General features: G+C 46.1%; 4 non-coding genes across 4 annotated transcripts; all 4 read right to left on the bottom strand.

Moving 5' to 3' along the window:
- Positions 1 to 895: 895 nt before the first annotated feature.
- trnal-caa (transfer RNA leucine (anticodon CAA)) lies at positions 896 to 1,010 on the bottom strand. The gene is made up of 2 exons: positions 973 to 1,010; positions 896 to 941 (listed from the first exon to the last, which is right to left on the bottom strand). It is a non-coding gene; the product is annotated as a tRNA-Leu (tRNA).
- Positions 1,011 to 2,381: 1,371 nt separating this feature from the next.
- Positions 2,382 to 2,496, bottom strand: trnal-caa (transfer RNA leucine (anticodon CAA)). Its single transcript has 2 exons — positions 2,459 to 2,496; positions 2,382 to 2,427 (listed from the first exon to the last, which is right to left on the bottom strand). It is a non-coding gene; the product is annotated as a tRNA-Leu (tRNA).
- A 910-nt stretch (positions 2,497 to 3,406) lies between these two features.
- trnal-caa (transfer RNA leucine (anticodon CAA)) lies at positions 3,407 to 3,521 on the bottom strand. The gene is made up of 2 exons: positions 3,484 to 3,521; positions 3,407 to 3,452 (listed from the first exon to the last, which is right to left on the bottom strand). It is a non-coding gene; the product is annotated as a tRNA-Leu (tRNA).
- A 1,532-nt stretch (positions 3,522 to 5,053) lies between these two features.
- On the bottom strand, positions 5,054 to 5,168 carry trnal-caa (transfer RNA leucine (anticodon CAA)). Its single transcript has 2 exons — positions 5,131 to 5,168; positions 5,054 to 5,099 (listed from the first exon to the last, which is right to left on the bottom strand). It is a non-coding gene; the product is annotated as a tRNA-Leu (tRNA).
- Positions 5,169 to 12,686: the final 7,518 nt, after the last annotated feature.

Raw genomic sequence — 12,686 nt, 5'->3', positions numbered from 1 at the left:
CAAACTTTCTTCAAGCGCCACGTATGGATGTGCCATACTGGAGGAGCTGGACTACCTGTGCAACCTGAATGGGCTGCAGGGAGCGCCTCATATTACCAGTAGTGACAAGGACACTAGCAAAAGGCAAAACGAGAGAAGAATCAGTCAGGAAGGATAAGGAGAGAGCAATCGTCAGACGGCACGTATGGATGTGCCATACTGGAGGAGCTGGACTACCTGTGCAACCTGAATGGGCTGCAGGGAGCGCCTCATAATACCAGTAGTGACAAGGACACTAGCAAATGGCAAAACTAGAGAAGAATCAGTCGGGAAGGATAAGGAGAGAGCAATCGTCTGTGGCCACCACCTGCAAAACCATTCCCTTTTTGGGGTTGTCTTGCTGTTGCCTCTCTCCGGTGCACCTGCTGTCACTTTCATTTGCACCAAAAATGGAGACATTGATTCACAACCGCTTAGGCTTCCTAACTGTAAAGATTGATATGCCTGAATGCAAATGAAGTGTTCTGAGAAAAGCAAAGCAGAGAAAGGACATTTTCCCGTGTGCATGTAGATGGCCGACTTTGACACGGCTTGATGAAGTCTTGTGGATCCTACCACTGCTTAAGTGCACTACTACGCTTGCCTTCAGGGAGTGTCGTCTACAACTTTCAAAAAATAGGACTCGTACTAGACAGACGAGCACCTTGGATTGGCCTTGGTCAATGTGAGGATCGAACCCAAGAGCTTGTAGTTATTAACGCCATGCTCTAACCAACTTAGCTAACCAGCCAGCAAAAGCAATCTTTCTGCCAGATATTTGCTCATGTTTATGTAAAATGGCTGCAAAATGCATTACACACAAGTGTGAAAAGAACACTGTTGCAATTCCTAGCATTGCTGATGCTATAAATCAATCTGTCAGAAGTGGGATTTGAACCCACGCCTCCATCAGGAGACCAGAAGACCCTTCTACACTCTTCGAGGGAACAACACCTTGAGTCTGGCGCCTTAGACCACTCGGCCATTCTGACAGGATGTACATGTCCACCGGGAGATTAAATAGTGCTCAAGAAAACTGCGGGGACACTTAAATCACACATCGGATCTCCGTGATCGAAGTCTAGGAAACCTCAAAATCTTCACCGTACATTGCAAAATTCGTAACTCTCCCACCTTCATGTTTTTGAGACTGTACTGGGAGACACAGCAAACTTTCTTCAAGCGCCACGTATGGATGTGCCATACTGGAGGAGCTGGACTACCTGTGCAACCTGAATGGGCTGCAGGGAGCGCCTCATATTACCAGTAGTGACAAGGACACTAGCAAAAGGCAAAACGAGAGAAGAATCAGTCAGGAAGGATAAGGAGAGAGCAATCGTCAGACGGCACGTATGGATGTGCCATACTGGAGGAGCTGGACTACCTGTGCAATCTGAATGGACTGCAGGGAGCGCCTCATATTACCAGTAGTGACAAGGACACTAGCAAAAGGCAAAACGAGAGAAGAATCAGTCGGGAAGGATAAGGAGAGAGCAATCGTCTGTGGCCACCACCTGCAAAACCATTCCCTTTTTGGGGTTGTCTTGCTGTTGCCTCTCTCCGGTGCACCTGCTGTCACTTTCATTTGCACCAAAAGTGGAGACAGTGATTCACAACCGCTTAGGCTTCCTAACTGTAAAGATTGATATGCCTGAAGTGTATCTGACTTGGTGTTATGCTGTGATGATTACTTGTTCCCTTATTTTTTTGAGAGGTGTATTATAGAAGATAGCCTTGAGAATAAGGCCACAGAATTGCAGGATTCCGTGACTTTCAACACTTATGAAACCGAGTCGAGGTGACGAAAAGCTAAATGTTTGGTTGGCAACATGGCTTAGATGTGCCATTCATGAAACTTGCGTTGATTATTGAAGCCATTGGCTTTGCTTCCCTCTCCAAGTCTGTGTAATTAAGAATTGGCAGGAGCCCACGAGTTGAAACAATCAGAGGACAGAATGCAAATGAAGTGTTCTGAGAAAAGCAAAGCAGAGAAAGGACATTTTCCCGTGTGCATGTAGATGGCCGACTTTGACACGGCTTGATGAAGTCTTGTGGATCCTACCACTGCATAAGTGCACTACTACGCTTGCCTTCAGGGAGTGTCGTCTATAACTTTCAAAAAATAGGACTCGTACTAGACAGACGAGCACCTTGGATTGGCCTTGGTCGATGTGAGGATCGAACCCAACACCTTCTAATTATTAACGCCATGCTCTAACCAACTGAGCGAACCAGCCAGCAAAAGCAATCTTTCTTCCAGACATTTGCTCATGTTTATGTAAAATGGCTGCAAAATGCATTACACACAAGTGTGAAAAGAACACTGTTGCAATTCCTAGCATTGGTGATGCTATAAATCAATCTGTCAGAAGTGGGATTTGAACCCACGCCTCCATCAGGAGACCAGAAAACCCTTCTACACTCTTCAAGGGAACAACACCTTGAGTCTGGCGCCTTAGACCACTCGGCCATTCTGACAGGATGTACGTGTCCACCGGGAGATTATATAGTGCTCAAGAAAACTGCGGGGACACTTAAATCACACATCGGATCTCCGTGATCGAAGTCTAGGAAACCTCAAAATCTTCACCGTACATTGCAAAATTCGTAACTCTCCCCCCTTCATGCTTTTGAGACTGTACTGGGAGACACAGCAAACTTTCTTCAAGCGCCACGTATGGATGTGCCATACTGGAGGAGCTGGACTACCTGTGCAACCTGAATGGGCTGCAGGGAGCGCCTCATAATACCAGTAGTGACAAGGACACTAGCAAATGGCAAAACTAGAGAAGAATCAGTCGGGAAGGATAAGGAGAGAGCAATCGTCTGTGGCCACCACCTGCAAAACCATTCCCTTTTTGGGGTTGTCTTGCTGTTGCCTCTCTCCGGTGCACCTGCTGTCACTTTCATTTGCACCAAAAATGGAGACATTGATTCACAACCGCTTAGGCTTCCTAACTGTAAAGATTGATATGCCTGAATGCAAATGAAGTGTTCTGAGAAAAGCAAAGCAGAGAAAGGACATTTTCCCGTGTGCATGTAGATGGCCGACTTTGACACGGCTTGATGAAGTCTTGTGGATCCTACCACTGCTTAAGTGCACTACTACGCTTGCCTTCAGGGAGTGTCGTCTATAACTTTCAAAAAATAGGACTCGTACTAGACAGACGAGCACCTTGGATTGGCCTTGGTCGATGTGAGGATAGATCCCAAGACCTTGTAGTTATTAACACCATGCTCTAACCAACTGAGCTAACCAGCCAGCAAAAGCAATCTCTCTGCCAGGCATTTGCTCATGTTTATGTAAAATGGCTGCAGAATGCATTACACACAAGTGTGAAAAGAACACTTTTGCAATTCCTAGCATTGCTGATGCTATAAATCAATCTGTCAGAAGTGGGATTTGAACCCACGGCTCCATCAGGAGACCAGAAAACCCTTCTACACTCTTCGAGGGAACAACACCTTGATTCTGGCGCCTTAGACCACTCGGCCATTCTGACAGGATGTACGTGTCCACCGGGAGATTATATAGTGCTCAAGAAAACTGCGGGGACACTTAAATCACACATCGGATCTCCGTGATCGAAGTCTAGGAAACCTCAAAATCTTCACCGTACATTGCAAAATTCGTAACTCTCCCACCTTCATGCTTTTGAGACTGTACTGGGAGACACAGCAAACTTTCTTCAAGCGCCACGTATGGATGTGCCATACTGGAGGAGCTGGACTACCTGTGCAACCTGAATGGGCTGCAGGGAGCGCCTCATAATACCAGTAGTGACAAGGACACTAGCAAAAGGCAAAACTAGAGAAGAATCAGTCGGGAAGGATAAGGAGAGAGCAATCGTCAGACGGCACGTATGGATGTGCCATACTGGAGGAGCTGGACTACCTGTGCAACCTGAATGGGCTGCATGGAGCGCCTCATATTACCAGTAGTGACAAGGACACTAGCAAAAGGCAAAACGAGAGAAGAATCAGACAGGAAGGATAAGGAGAGAGCAATCGTCAGACGGCACGTATGGATGTGCCATACTGGAGGAGCTGGACTATCTGTGCAACCTGAATGGGCTGCAGGGAGCACCTCATAATACCAGTAGTGACAAGGACACTAGCAAAAGGCAAAACTAGAGAAGAATCAGTCGGGAAGGATAAGGAGAGAGCAATCGTCTGTGGCCACCACCTGCAAAACCATTCCCTTTTTGGGGTTGTCTTGCTGTTGCCTCTCTCCGGTGCACCTGCTGTCACTTTCATTTGCACCAAAAATGGAGACAGTGATTCACAACCGCTTAGGCTTCCTAACTGTAAAGATTGATATGCCTGAAGTGTATCTGACTTGGTGTTATGCTGTGATGATTACTTGTTCTCCTATTTTTTTGAGTGGTGTATTATAGAAGATAGCCTTGAGAATGAGGCCACAGAATTGCAGGATTCCGTGACTTTCAACACTTATGAAACCGAGTCGAGGTGACCAACAGCTAAATGTCTGGTTGGCAACATGGCTTAGATGTGCCATTCATGAAACTTGCGTTGATTCTTGAAGCCACTGGCTTTGCTTCCCTCTCCAAGTCTGTGTAATAAGGAATTGGTAGGAGCCCACGAGTTGAAACAATCAGAGGACAGAATGCAAATGAAGTGTTCTGAGAAAAGCAAAGCAGAGAAAGGACATTTTCCCGTGTGCATGTAGATGGCCGACTTTGACACGGCTTGATGACGTCTTGTGGATCCTACCACTGCTTAAGTGCACTACTACGCTTGCCTTAAGGGAGTGTCGTCTATAACTTTCAAAAAATAGGACTCGTACTAGGCAGACAAGCACCTTGGATTGGCCTTGGTCGATGTGAGGATCGAAACCAAGACCTTGTAATTATTAACGCCATGCTCTAACCAACTGAGCTAACCAGCCAGCAAAAGCAATCTTTCTGCCAAGCATTTGCTCATGTTTATGTAATATACCTGCAAAATGTATTACACACAAGTGTGAAAAGAACACTTTTGCAATTCCTAGCATTGCTGATGCTATAAATCAATCTGTCAGAAGTGGGATTTGAACCCACGGCTCCATCAGGAGACCAGAAAACCCTTCTACACTCTTCGAGGGAACAACACCTTGATTCTGGCGCCTTAGACCACTCGGCCATTCTGACAGGATGTACGTGTCCACCGGGAGATTATATAGTGCTCAAGAAAACTGCGGGGACACTTAAACCACACATCGGATCTCCGTGATCGAAGTCTAGGAAACCTCAAAATCTTCACCGTACATTGCAAAATTCGTAACTCTCCCACCTTCATGCTTTTGAGACTGTACTGTGAGACACAGCAAACTTTCTTCAAGCGCCACGTATGGATGTGCCATACTGGAGGAGCTGGACTACCTGTGCAACCTGAATGGGCTGCAGGGAGCGCCTCATAATACCAGTAGTGACAAGGACACTAGCAAAAGGCAAAACTAGAGAAGAATCAGTCGGGAAGGATAAGGAGAGAGCAATCGTCTGTGGCCACCACCTGCAAAACCATTCCCTTTTTGGGGTTGTCTTGCTGTTGCCTCTCTCCGGTGCACCTGCTGTCACTTTCATTTGCACCAAAAATGGAGACAGTGATTCACAACCGCTTAGGCTTCCTAACTGTAAAGATCGATATGCCAGAATTGCTGGATTCCGTGACTTTCAACACTTATGAAACCGAGTCGAGGTGACCAACAGCTAAATGTCTGGTTGGCAACATGGCTTAGATGTGCCATTCATGAAACTTGCGTTGATTCTTGAAGCCATTGGCTTTGATTCCCTCTCCAAGTCTGTGTAATTAGGATTTGGCAGGAGCCCACGAGTTGAAACAATCAGAGGACAGAATGCAAATGAAGTGTTCTGAGAAAAGCAAAGCAGAGAAAGGACATTTTCCCGTGTGCATGTAGATGGGCGACTTTGACACGGCTTGATGAAGTCTTGTGGATCCTACCACTACTTAAGTGCACTACTACGCTTGCCTTCAGGGAGTTTCATCTATAACTTGCAAAAAACATGACTCTTACTGGACGAACGAGCACCTTGGATTGGCATTGGCTGATGTGGGGATCGACCCCAAGATCTTGGCGTTATTAGTACCACGCTGTAACCAACTGAGCTAACCGGCCAGCAAAAGCAATCTATCTGCCAGGCATTTGCTCATGTTTATGTAATATGGCTGCAAAATGCATTACACACAAGTGTGAAAAGAACACTTTTGTAATTCCTAGCATTGGTGATGTTATAAATCAGTGTTTTAGAAGTGGGATTTGAACACACGCCTCCATCCATCCGTCAGACGGCCAGCGCTGAAAGCTCAGAAGCCTCCGGTTTGAACCTGGCTTCCGGCGCCTGCCACCGCTGGCTCAAGCCGGAGGAGCACTCCGCCACGGAAGTTGCCGACCTGGTGGCCTTGGAGCAGTTCATCTGCCATCTCCCACGTCCTCACGTCCAACCCGAAGACCTGGAGGAGGCCTCCAGGCTGGCACAGAACCATCATTGCCTGGGACGATGCCACCTTCTGATGCCCGATGGCAGGCACCCTCCCTTCCGTTCCCAAGACCCCGACTGTCCTGGATACCAGCACGTTGCCAAACACCACACCTAAACATGTTTCTCCCCAACCCACTTCCCCTTCTTGCCTTGCCCGTCCCAAAAACAAATCTGTCTCCTTAGCTCCTTCTTTTTCTCTCTCTCCCGGCAGTGTGCGGTCCCCTGGAAAAACCACGGTGATGTGCCGGCGTTGCGGGCAGCCTGGACATCGCCCGGCCGGGTGCTCGCTAGTGAAAACTATCTATCTAATATTAAGGATCATAGGCTCTCATCTGATTTGGCTGGGGCAGGTCACCTGGGTCGTGACAAGACCTTAAGCCGGATAATGGACCGATTCTTCTGGCCAGGCATCAAAAAGGTGGTAGAAAGATGGTGTGCTGCCTGTCCGGAGTGCCAGAAGACCAATGCCAGTGCAGTACCGCGGGCTCCGCTGGTACCGCTGCCTCTCATGGAGATAACATTTGAGCGCATTGGGATGGATTTGATTGGTCCGTTGGAGAAAAGCTCCCCGGGGTATCAATTTGTGCTGGTCATAGTAGACTATGCCACTCGGTACCTGGAGGCAATTCATCTACGGACAATGTCAGCGACTAGGATCGCCGAGGAGCTGTTTAAGGTCTTCACTCGGGTGGGGATCCCAAAGGAAATCCTGACAGATCAGGGCTCTCCATTCATGTCAAGCGTGATGCGAGACCTCTGTAGGCTGCTGGGGATAAAGTCCATCAGGACCTCAATCTATCATCCCCAGACAGACGCCCTAGTGGAGCGCTTTAATAAAACCCTAAAGAACATGATCTGTAAGTTTGTGAGCACAGACGCTCGGGACTGGGACAAGTTATTGCCACCCCTGCTGTTCGCTGTACGCGAGGTGCCCCAGATGTCCACCGGCTTCTCTCCCTTCGAGCTGCTGTACGGGAGGCGGCTGAGGGGCATCCTCGACTTAATAAAGGAGGACTGGGAGGCGACCGCCCCCTCCCAGACCTCTATGGTACAGCACATCCTGCACCTGAGAGATCGGCTATCGGCACTGGGGAAACTTGCACAGTCGCATCTCTTACAGGCCCAGGAGCGACAACAGCGCATGTACAACAGGAGAGCCCGGTTACGATCGTTCACCCAAGGACAAGGTACTGGTGTTATTCCCAAATTCAACATCTAAACTGCTGGCTAAGTGGTAGGAACCCTTTGTGGTCACACGCCGCTTAGGGGATGTTGATTATGAGGTGTGTCGCCCGGATCGTCGGTGGGAAAAGCAGATCTATCATCTGAACATGCTGAAGAAGTGGCGAGAGGAGGAAGCATTGGGTGCTTCTAGTTCCCCCCACAACAAAGAGTCTGAAGCCGCTGTTTCTGAGGTTCGCACTGAACTCAATTTAACAAACGCCCATTTAACAAACGCCCAGAAACAGCAGGTTCGCTCTTTATTGTGCCACTTCCAGCATGTCTTTTCTCACCGACCCGGGCTCACACCTCTCATTGAACACCACATCCACACGGCACTGGACACCTGCGTGCGTGTCAAACCCTATCGCACCCCTTATTACAAAAAGTAGGCTGTCAATGAAGAGGTGCAGAAGATGTTGGAGCTGGGAGTCATTGAAAAGTCACAATCGGAATGGTGTAGCCCTATAGTCTTGGTGCCAAAGCCTGACGGCAGCACTAGATTCTGCGTTGATTATAGGGAGCTCAATGCAGTGTCTAGGTTTGATGCCTATCCGATGCCCCGTGTGGATGAGTTGCTGGATCGGCTGGGCGCTGCTCACGGAAAACCCGGGCAAGTGAACAGTTGGGAGGAGGGAGACCAAGTATCTGGGGTACCTCTTAGGAGGGGGGCAGGTACGGCCAGTCATTGACAAAGTGACCGCTATTGCCTCCTGTCCGCCTCCTAAGTCCAAAAAGGAAGTTCGGCAGTTTTGGGGGTTTTCCGGGTATTATCGCCAGTTTCTGCCGGACTTTGCCACCCTGGCTTACCCCCTGACCGAACTGACGCGAAAAGGTGCTCCAGATACGGTCCAGTGGACGGAGCAGTGCCAGGTGGCTTTCCAGGCGATTAAGGACCGCCTCTGCCAACACCCTTTTTTTAAATGCCTTGACTTCTCTCTCCCTTTCATTCTACAGACCGACGCCTCAGAAGTTGGAGTGGGCGCGGTCCTGTCCCAGAGTGTTGGGGGTCAGGAACACCCCGTCCTCTATCTAAGCAAACAATTATCGCCCAGGAGCGTAAATATAGCACCATTGAAAAGGAGTGTCTCGCTATAAAGTGGGCTGTGCCCTGTTTATTTAATCCCTCTCCCTCCCCGACGGAAGCAGCTAACCGACAAGAAGGTGGACTGAGTCTATTACCCCTGTCTGCCCGGAGCACCCCGATTGTGGACACTTTTTGCTTTTGCTTTTGCTTTTGATTTTGTTTTTGTTTTGTATCTCCGCCCTTTTTTGACATACCTGAACTCAATAAAGCCCGGACACAACCGAAACCGGAGACTCTCCCTCTCTCTCTCCCCGTTATTTGTGTCCGGCTTTCACAGTAGGCTATTCAAGAAGGGGGGCTCAAAGATGGCCAGATATAAATGTATCTATTTTATTTTATTTTATTTATTGTGCTTTGTTGGCACAGTGTTTAATGTTCAGTCTTAAATATATATTTTTTAATTGTAGTTTTGTAATTGATTTTGTCTTTGAAAAGCAAGACAAAATAATAAAAAGCACATTTTAGACTATTTAATTTATGCAATGGTGAAAAAATTGTCAAAATAACTGAAATGTAAAAAACAACAAACAAAAAAAAACTATCAAAACAATCTGATGCATTTAAAAGAACAATAACGGTCAATGCATTTGACAAATAAAAAAACCATCAAAACATTCACAAACAGTGAAACCAGTGCTATTTAGAAATAATTAATACAATCATTTCCATAATTTCTTTACGTACTGTTGGAAATATACCATCTGGCCCAGGTGATTTGTTTGTTTTTAATTCTGCTAGTCCCTTTACTACCTCCTCCTCATTTATCCTGATCTCTCTTAGGGTTTGACTGGACTGGTTGTTAACCTGTGGCATGTTATCTGTTTTTTCTTTAGTAAAAACCTCAATATCGTCAGCTCAGCATACCTTAGTATAACTTAATATAAGCAACAGAGATGCTGCTGTGAAGGAGTGCAATAGTCTCTATAGCTGCTCTGTCACAGCCACCTCAATAAATACATCAATTCATTAACCATTGTATTGACTTCAACCATTTAAACACATGTAATGTTTTGCTTTATGCTAGGGGTGGCTAACCCTGGTCCTGGATTTGAGCCCCCACCTCCCCAGGGATCTGTATTGGCAAACTGCTGAGCTGATGATATTGACTGCAAAGGGGAATCTCTCTGGAATGGTTTATTATACAGGGGAGCTAAAGACCTCCAGGAAAGCACTAACCTGTGGCCCTGGGGCCCTGGGGTTTGTCTGCCTAACGCTCGTCCTCTGTTCTTTGGGTCTGCACTGGTTCTGGTCCTATCTGACCAACCTGTTCTGAATAGGGCAGTGGTTCTCGACCTGCGGCCCGTCACACATGGAAGTGCGGCCCACGATATGACACCCACATTTAACACTACAAGCGCAGAGCCGGTCAATTTGACCGTTTTGGTTATTCAAATTTGAATTATACTGTGTTCCAAAATACACTGCGCATATACCCATTCGTGACTATTCCTAACTATATGTATTAAACATGCCTACAGCGTTTTAGCTGCATAAACACGAAAATAAATAAGTTATAAACACATTTACCTAGAATAGCCAAAATCGGGTTATTTTGACTGGTCATTTAAATACATAATAAATCAAATATAACACATAATCCTGCCTTCCCTTTACAATAGAGTCAGTCTGGCACTCAAGTGGCGATCTCTACCTGTCTACAATCTTTCATGTGCTTGAAAAACACATGCATTGTACAGCATTACAGGTGTTTTCTTACAACTGTAGTAAGATTGAGTGGATACAGTGATTACCCGCAAATCAACATGGATTTGAAACGGAGATTGAAGAGAGCTCGTTTTGGAAATTGGACAAGTAAAATCATGTTCTGTGAAATTGCAGTGTCTCACCACACAATAAGATGAGTCACAACAACCTCAACTTGAACAGAATTGTAAAACTTTAAATAACGTGTTCAGGTAACCACAAAACATATGTTCTATGAACGTTTTGTTTAATGCGCATGTGCCAAAACCATCACGTCATGATGACATACTACTTTACCGGAGTTGAGACATTTTTTGTATTAATTAGCATGGGATAAAGTTGCTGATCATGCAAGAAAAGATGAAGTAGCCCGCGTTTGAATGATTATAGATGGACTTTGTGGATTGCAAATAATGAAATTAATAAGTACAGTGGGGGAAAAAAGTATTTGATCCCCTGCTGATTTTGTACGTTTGCCCACTGACAATTAAATGATCAGTCTATAGTTTTAATGGTAGGTGTATTTTAGCAGTGAGAGACAGAATAACAACAAGAAAATCCAGAAAAATGCATTTCAAAAGTTATAAATTGATTTGCATGTTAATGAGGGAAATAAGTATTTGACCCCTTCGACTTAGTACTTGGTGGCAAAACCCTTGTTGGCAATCACAGAGGTCAGACGTTTCTTGTAGTTGGCCACCAGGTTTGCACACATCTCAGGAGGGATTTTGTCCCACTCCTCTTTGCAGATCCTCTCCAAGTCATTAAGGGTTCGAGGCTGACGTTTGGTAACTCGAACCTTCAGCTCCCACCACAGATTTTCTATGGGATTAAGATCTGGAGAACTGGCTAGGCCACTCCTGGACCTTAATGTGCTTCTTTTTGAGCCACTCCTGTGTGTTTTGGGTCATTGTCATGCTGGAATACCCATCCACGACCCATTTTCAATGCCCTGGCTGAGGGAAGGAGGTTCTCACCCAAGATTTGACGGTACATGGCCCCGTCCATCGTCCCTTTGATGCGGTGCAGTTGTCCTGTCCCCTTAGCAGAAAAACACCCCCAAAGCATAATGTTTCCACCTCCATGTTTGATGGTGGGGATGGTGTTCTTGGGGTCATAGGCAGCATTCCTCCTCCTCCAAACACGGCGAGTTGAGTTGATGCCAAAGAGCTCGATTTTGGTCTCATCTGACCACAACACTTTCACCCAGTTCTCCTCTGAATCATTCAGATGTTCATTGGCAAACTTAAGACGGGCCTGTACATGTGCTTTCTTGAGAAGGGGGACCTTGCGGGCGCTGCAGGATTTCAGTCCTTCATGGCGTAGTGTGTTACCAATTGTTTTCTTGGTGACTATGGTCCCAGCTGCCTTGAGATCATTAACAAGATCCTCCCGTGTAGTTCTGGGCTGATTCCTCACCGTTCTCATGATCATTGAAACTCCACAAGGTGAGATCTTGCATGGAGCCCCAGAACGAGTGAGACTGACAGTTATTTTGTGTTTCTTCCATTTGCGAATAATCGCACCAACTGTTGTCACCTTCTCACCAAGCTGCTTGGCGATGGTCTTGTAGCCCATTCCAGCCTTGTGTAGGTCTACAATCTTGTCCCTGACAGCCTTGGACAGCTCTTTGGTCTTGGCCATGGTGGAGAGTTTGGAATCTGATTGATTGATTGCTTCTGTGGACAGGTGTCTTTTATACAGGTAACGAGCTGAGATTAGGAGCGCTCCTAATGTCAGCTCGTTACCTGTATAAAAGACACCTCGGAGCCAGAAATCTTGCTGATTGATAGGAGATCAAATACTTATTTCCCTCATTAACATGCAAATCAATTTATAACTTTTTTGAAATGCGTTTTTCTGGATTTTTTTGTTGTTATTCTGTCTCTCACTGTTAAAATACACCTAACATTAAAATTATAGACTGATCATTTCTTTGTCAGTGGGCAAACGTACAAAATCAGTAGGGGATCAAATACTTTTTTCCCTCACTGTAAGTAATGAAAGTTGAGGAAGAATGACTATTTTGTCAATTAGACTTGGTTTATAGTTGTGAAAACTTGAAAAATTAAGTTCAATTAATATGTTTTTCAGTTGACTTAACTAAAAATTCTAAATGCTTATTAATTGATAGAGTACGTTGGCTCAATTTACTG

This window comes from Amia ocellicauda, unplaced genomic scaffold, assembly GCF_036373705.1.
Source record: "Amia ocellicauda isolate fAmiCal2 unplaced genomic scaffold, fAmiCal2.hap1 HAP1_SCAFFOLD_319, whole genome shotgun sequence".
NCBI lineage: Eukaryota > Metazoa > Chordata > Actinopteri > Amiiformes > Amiidae > Amia > Amia ocellicauda.
This window is presented reverse-complemented; position numbering and strand designations above follow the sequence as displayed.